This window comes from Lytechinus pictus, chromosome 7 (genome assembly GCF_037042905.1).
Source record: "Lytechinus pictus isolate F3 Inbred chromosome 7, Lp3.0, whole genome shotgun sequence".
Taxonomy (NCBI): domain Eukaryota; kingdom Metazoa; phylum Echinodermata; class Echinoidea; order Temnopleuroida; family Toxopneustidae; genus Lytechinus; species Lytechinus pictus.
The window spans coordinates 9,923,323-9,930,715 of record NC_087251.1 but is presented as its reverse complement, the minus strand read 5'-3'; positions in this window follow the sequence as shown (position 1 = coordinate 9,930,715).

The following is a 7,393-nucleotide window of genomic DNA, read 5'->3' as shown; positions in this document are numbered from 1 at the left end:
TTTTATCACATTTGCTATGTTGTGCTGCCTCAAAATATTTCGTTTATTATCCGCGCAACTGCGTTAAAGTTATGTGTTGTAGCCTATATAGGCCATACCCGCGATTTGATTTTAAAAAAGTGGCCACTCTGCATTTAAAAAAAATATCGCGAGGTTCAGGGGACTCCGCCCCGGACCAGTGGCGGCACCAAAGGGGGAGGCACGGGGACATCAGTGCCCCCAGTTAGTCCCCCCCCCAAGAAAATGAAGGGGAAACGTATAGAGGATAGAAATCCAAAACAGCATTTTCGTTCTTTAAATTTTGGAAATTTTCTAATCCATTCACTGCTAGCTCCTAACAATTTTAGTCACTAACATAAATCTTTCAGGTCATTATATAAAATTCCAAATTTTGTTCGCGCTACGCGCTCCCAGTGACTGTTGACAGGGATAACTAAATTATCTGTTCACATGGGGCTTAAAAATCCAGTGTTCAAGTCAACATGTTTCTCGCGATTAAAGTTTTCATTATTCGTTTTAAAGAGATACACATCCTGCGCATTCATAATTTTCATAAATCAAGAATTTTCAGATCGCGCTACACGCTCGCATCAATTGTTTAGTTAGATAGCCATCCAGTCCATGATTACAAAAAGTGCTTAGAACGTCCAGTTATCATCTCAGGATATCAAATTTTTCAGCTCGCGCATATAGCGCTTGCATCATTTATTTGGTGAGATATCATCTTCATGACCCAATGCATATACAGGATAGTCCTTAATACAATGCCCCTTTCCAAGTCAATAGGACCTATATTAAAAAATTAACTCGCGCTTCTTGCTCGATTTTGTGAAGTGGGCAAAAAAGTTATGTGTTGCCCGCCCCCCCCCCCCTCCCCCCCAAAAAAATGTTCTTTTGCCTCCCCTTATAGTTTGAAAATCCTGGTGCCGCCATGCACTGCCCCAGACCTGATCCGCATAGCACTGGCCCCAAAAGTTCTACAACAAAAAAGAACAAAAAAAGAAAAGAATGTCGTGTCAAAATCAATCTCAAAGTTACATTCTCATGCAAAGATTTTTTTTTCTCGCTGGTCGGGACTATTATCAAGCAGCTTTTTGTGCCACGCGTGCCATGCTGTGCCCCCCTTTTTTATATCACGCATTGAGCTTCGCCCTAATGCTCGGGCACAATAATTTTCAAACCATAATGTGACCGGGAAATATTTTTGCTCTTGAATAGAGGCCACCGACCCCTGTTACGCCCCTGCTTGCTGCAACATCCAGAAACTCGTCTACAGAATTTGGGTGTGTCTGCCATAGAGGGAAGAGAGTTTCCCCCTCCCCTTGATTGTAATACCCCTTTCCTTACCCCTGTGATCAGCTTCCAGCCAATCCCATCGAATCAAGTTACCCTTTCCCTGTATAATCGGATGCAACAAGGTGTTGTCTAACAAGCAGCGATGGAGAATCTGCATATCAGGATTCACTATCCTATATAATCATTATCATTATAATCATGTACTTCAGATAAGAAATGTGCAGAACCGTCGAGCTCGTACTTCACACATCCTCGGCTCTAACTCTGTTTGAAAACAACAGATATGGGTATGTCATTTGTTTAATACGAGTTGGTCATGCTAGTTTTTCAGTTCATTGTATTTTGTTTATATTATAGTTGTAAGCTTTTACAAACTAAAACTCGTGTATTGTGTTTATGCCGACAATACTAATGTATAGAAAAGTATACGGTATAGATCAACAGCAAAAATGTCAAAACTTCAGTCTTGTATGTATATAGGCAAACTCATTATGGTAAACAATCATCTGGATAATGGCATTGAGATGTAACTAAAAAAAAAAGCATCACCTTGTTTGTGTACTGTTGTCTCCCAGTATACATGACAATGAGTTCCAAGTTCATTAAAATCATGAAAATTGGTTGCTATAATATAAATATTCTTTCTTCATAACAATCTTGAAAGTAGCCTTGTGTAATTCTGAAAGCATAGCTCGATTCATTCAGAGAAAAGGGCAGAAACGTAATTCCATTAACCTTTATAGGCCATATAGGCCTACAACTACCCGTCTATTTGAATGATCAAGTCAAGATAAAGTTATTTTGCCAGACAAGTTTGTCCATAATAATCCTTGCCCCATGACCTATACTGTGTCCCCCGAGCTTAAATTTGTCAGGTATGATTTTGAGTTATGACCGAGGCACAACAGATCAAAATGACCCCTCAAGTTGAAGTCCGTGGAATCTGTGTGCAAAATAACAAATCCTAAAACAACGTATATTGAACTTATAAAAATAAAATGAATGGAGTGACCTGAAAATAATTACTTGCTATTATATTTTGTGAAGTATTTCAGAAATCAAGTTCCGTTGTTGTTGTTGAAATTATATCATTATTTTTGCTTATGCGCTGTATAATGGACAATTCTATAATAACGGACATTACAGATAAACTGACTTTTTTCAACAATACGAAGCTAAATGCAAGAAGCATACGACAGTATTCGATATAATTATAGCTCAGTTGAACAAAGAAGATGTGGATGGTTCATGGTCTAAGAAATCCCTTTATGGAGATGCCATTTTGGAAGGGAACAACATTTCTTTATCATGTTTATATAGAAGTGCCCAAACACTAACATTTCACTGCTTGTTTGCAGGGTTGAGCCCGGTGTTGCTCTCATGGGTTGGTGACCACTGTTTGCCATATGCAAATCTATGTCTGAGCCTTTTAGTCAATATCAGATCTCTGAACTTTTCCTTCTTAAAGAAAAAATGAAAGAGTCACCAAAAGGATATGTGCCAAAACAGGAGCATATTATATATACAAAATTATAACGAACATAAAAGTCAAGAAGTTACTGAATATAGTTACTATAAACATTGGTTCTTGTAAAAGGGCAGAAAAAAATAATAATTCAAAATGTTAGTGAATTAGGTTTGAGGAAAATCCATCAAAGATTAAACAAATTATTAGAATTTATATATGTGAAGTCATATGGGAGCAGCTTCTCCATATATTCTGTAGTAACAAAAACAAAAAAAAACCACTGAAAATGTAATTTTCTCGAAAAAAAATTAAAAAGGTTTTTATTGTACCTTTATTATATATATATCAACAGACAAATCATGTCACATCCGCTCGTGAAAGAAATGCGTTTTAGTCATTATGAACAATAAATTAATGAATTGAAATTTATGCATTTTATAATACATCACGCATGGAAAGGCTGCTTGTATATGAAATCACAAATCAAAAACTTTAAATTCTAAGAACTTTCTTCATCTTTAATTGATTTCCTCAAACTTCACCAACATTTTACATTACTTTTATCTGGTATTTTCACAACAACCTTTGGCAAGGATGAACATCCCTTTTGATTATGTCAGATATTAAATAGGTCTTTACTCAGGGTAGAGGGTCAATGGGAGACAGCGTCTTCTAAAAACGCAAATACTCCCTCCTCGACCATACACAGTTTCATTTTTGGAGTGTATTTCTAATGAATAAATTATTCATCATGATCTAAGATAGTACTATTTAGAACGGCCGTATACTTTACAGCCTTTTATACAATATAACTCTTAATTTTCGAAATGAGTTTGAAAATAACAAGTGAGATAGCACTGAAAATGGTTTTGACTGTATATATCCTTCTGCCTTCAACTATACTGATAGCTTACGAAATCAAAGAGAAGAATATGATGTGATCTCACTGTGAAAATAGCTCCAAAATAAAGACCTAAGTCAATTCACCAATCTTGCTTTCACTTATTCAATGCCACACACCCACTTACTCATAGATTTCATCAATAAAGTAAACTTTGGATACATTGAAACCCATCTGCTATTAGATCCATGATAAAACCAAATAGGGATCATTTCCATGGTGCCACTTGTTTTATGAGTATAGTAATTATTGTTCACAAAAGCACTCACGTGTTAAATGCAACCGTACATTTGGGACCATATTGTCTTTCTTGTAAATAGTTCTTGTGTTTACTCTCTGCACCTTGTTTTCTTTCATTCAAACACCCGTCATCATCATGAAATCAAGCGAAAAACATTCCTTTCGTCCTATTTAAAGAATTCTTGTTTGTCAGAGATTTGTTATAAAGTAAAAGAAAACAACTTTGAAAGTTATTCTTTGACGTAAAACCAGGTACATTTTGCATTCCGCTAGTTTTATTGACTATGACAAATAAATCTTTAATCCTGTGTATTTCACTGTACTCAATGTTTTCTCCCTTTCCTCTATCCCCCTTTCCTGTGATCTGGACGCATTATTCTACCGAGTACGAAAATATTATTGAATCTGACCCGTGAGCAAATATATACAAGTTAGAATTCTTTGTAAATGTTATGCACATCTTTGTTACTGCAGGCTGAAAATAGTATGATTTGAAACATAAAATACGGCAAATTTCATCAAAATCGGATAGAAATAGCCAAATTGTTGAATTTGTAAGTTTGACATTATCATTTAGGTGAGAATTATTGTATGCATGACGTCTTTTATATTTTTATGGACTTACTACAGGTCTATAGTATTTTTAAGCAATCAATGAGCTGATGATGCCATGTCCACACTTTTATGATTTTCTTATTAAATATAAATTTCATTTTTATACAGTGTGTACGAAATCATATCCCTTGTACCAAAAAAAGTTGCAGTAGTCCTACCATCCCACACTAAATCAATCGTCTATATTCTTTTAATTAAATTTTGAAGGATAAAATTTGATACTTGAAATTACATTTTTCATGTTTCATTTCCCTGTTTCTTATAGTACGGGGAGAAAATGTCGCCAGTTCATTTCTGACATATTCATAATGATCTTTAAATAAAGCGAAATTCTAAAAGGCTACTATTTCATCCGATTTCGTTGAAATTTTCAAGGTTTTGGCCATTTAAAAGGCACGTCTACCCAAGCAAGAAGCTGATTTGAATTGAAATACCAAAATCAAACAAACATAACCCCGAAAACTTATTCAAACTCGGAAGTAATATAAGAAAATTATGGCATTATTTCAATTTCGGTTCATTTCACAAAACTTAATGCACATCTTCGTCGGTATGAAATGAGAGCCGATGACGTTACCCACTTACTACTTCTTTTGCATTTAAAATTACGAAATTATGAAATAATTCATTTCCTCCTATAATAATTATGTGAACCATAATTTGATTCCTCACTTAGAATATGTAATTGCCACTGTTGTATTGCGACTCAATGAAGAACTTGTTATTATCTAATCAAAAGTTTATATCATACAATTAAATACGAAAGAAATTATGATCGAGTATTTATTTATCATCGACTCGATATCTGCATGTCACTGTTTTGTACAAACTATTTCGTGAGAATAAGTGAAATTTTAAAATGTCAAAGCTTTCTTACATACATTATTTACATTTGATTTGGAAGAAAGTTTTTATTTGTCTGCTTTGCTATTCAAATTAAGCTTAGTTGGAACGGACGTCCCTATACAGTGCGTATCAAAAAAAAGTTTACACTTTGAAAAAGCTCTGGGAATTAAAAAATATACAACATGTGGGTAATTTTTTGACATATAATCCTGGGTTTGGGTGTCATCTATCAAATGAAAGTAAAAGTTTTGACAGAATGTTACACTTGAGTGAGCACTGTCCATTTTTGTAAAGCTCGCAGAAATCTGTTTGCGCAGAAACGCTCGTTTTCACGCTGTGTCAAGGGGAATGGGCGAAATCAAACTTATTGTGAAACATTTCTCATACATTTCCCTTGCACTTTCAGTCAATTGAAATAAAACGGATACATTCAACCATTTTGTAACAATTTTCCACCCAAATTGAAATTTCAACACTTAGTAAGCGCAACCTTTACAATTTTTGTGCCAGCTGGATCTGAGGACATAACTTAATCTGAACAAAATTTTATATCAGACATCTCCAGCATTTTTTCACTAAGTTTTTATCATTTAAAGTGGGTTTACATTTTTATTTTTCATTTAATACTTGTTTTTCCACTCTTTTCCCAAGCTTGAAAATGATTAACACAATGTAAATCAAGCCTAAGTTATTTCATGTAATTCACAGCTCAGTGTAAAGCAAATGTCGTCACGATGGCCTCGGTGTGTAGGGGAGTGGGGTGGGGCGCAATGCACTCTCCGAAGGGTTTTGGGAAAGGAAACAAGTTAAAAAAGGTTAAAGAGATCTTCAAATCAATTTTACTAGCTAAATTTCACGTGTTCTTCATGATTAAGGTCTACTTTTATTTGCATAACTATTTCAAAGTTCTGCGCATAACATTTTCACTAACTTTTCAAAAGTAAGTGGTGCTCACTCAAGCGGAAATATTTTTCGACAGTTATATCGTCATTTGATTAAATAGATCTGTACCAATGTTAAAATGTGGAAAAATCTTCAGGATATTACAAATGTATAATTTTACAGGATTTTTTCTAAGTGTAAACTTTTTTTTGATACGCACTGTATATAAGATTTGATGTATACAATAATGTGTTGTAATGTATATATTGTATAATGCAATAAAAAATTGTACGCATTGTTATATATTACCTTAATTTTTTAGGAGGGAATTTTTGAGAAAAAAGGAAGATACAGTATACAGGAGCAAATAACTTCAATAAAGATAATTTTGAGATTACAACATAGGCCTTCAATAGCATAAAAGACTTCGCGATGGATATGTATGATTGCATGCTTGGATAATTATGCATCGCGCAAAGTCGAATATGTTAGAATTTGTTATAGGCTATATATACCTAAATAATGTCTTGAAGAACATAAAGTTACACTAAAAATTAAAACGAGAACTGAGAAAGGGGTTGCATTGCTCTGTCCATCATCATCATCATCATCATCTAGTCTATTATAATACAAGTGGAAATCCTCTGACAGTCTCGCCTGCGTTACGCGATTAAATATAGTAACAGTGCTGACTTTGAAAACAGCTATATATTGAATAATTATTCACAAAAGAAAACACTCAAATGATAATAAAATAACATGCATGTCCATTGATCCAACAATGAACATGACCTTTGACAATAATCATGTGACCCAAGATGTGTGCAAACCGTACTTGATTATCCTTGCCATGCTTACGTCTATGTTTCATCATGGACCTACTACTTGGTTTCATGAACTACATTTAACCTTGGTTAATATTTCAATATTGATTCCCCCAACATGGTCTAAGTTCATTGACCCTAAATGACCTTTGATCTTGGCCGTCATTGTGACCTAAAACGCACACGGGATATTCAAGGATACATGATTACTCTTATGTCCAAGTTTCATGAACTAGATCCACCAACTTTTAAAGTTAAGATGACAATTCCACAAAAACCCCAACATGGTCAAAGTTCGTTGACCCTAAGTGACATTTGACC